Source organism: Triticum dicoccoides, chromosome 3B (assembly GCF_002162155.2).
Source record: "Triticum dicoccoides isolate Atlit2015 ecotype Zavitan chromosome 3B, WEW_v2.0, whole genome shotgun sequence".
Taxonomy (NCBI): Eukaryota; Viridiplantae; Streptophyta; class Magnoliopsida; order Poales; family Poaceae; genus Triticum; species Triticum dicoccoides.
The window spans coordinates 244,005,436-244,006,038 of NC_041385.1; positions in this window are offsets into that span (position 1 = coordinate 244,005,436).

Genomic DNA, 603 nt, shown 5'->3' on the forward strand with positions numbered 1-603 from the left:
CACCCGACCACCACCGCCTCCCGGCGCCTCGCCTCCCGCCTCCCGCCGCCCCGACGCCTCGCTGCTCCGTTCCCCGCAGCGATGGCGGCCCACCGCCCCGGCGCCGCTCCACCCCCTGGTGAGGGTTCCTCACTTTTTTCTTTTTTTTCTTGCTGTTTTTTGATTTAGGTTAATTAGTTAGCTAGTTAGTTTTTTAGGTTAATTAGTTAGTTGTTTTACCCTACTATAGATAGGTTAATTAGTTAGTTAATTGTTTTTCGGTTAATTACTTACTTAGTTAGTTAGTTAATTAGATTTAGGTTAATTAGATTTTAGTTGATTTTAGGTTAGTAGATTTTAGTTGATTTTAGGTTAGTAAGGTTGGTTAGTACATAGTCATAAAAATGAGATTTAGGTTAATTAGATTTTAGTGAATTTTAGGTTAGCATATTTTAGTTGATTTTAGGTTAGTTAGGTTAGTTCTAGGTTAGTTAGGTTAGTTCGGTTAGTCGCTAGGTTAGTTAAGTTAGTTTGTAGGTTAGTTCTTGGAAAAATTTATTAGAAGAAGAAGAAGAAGAAGAAGAAGAAGAAGAAGAAGAAGAAGAAGAAGAAGAAGAAGAGGGG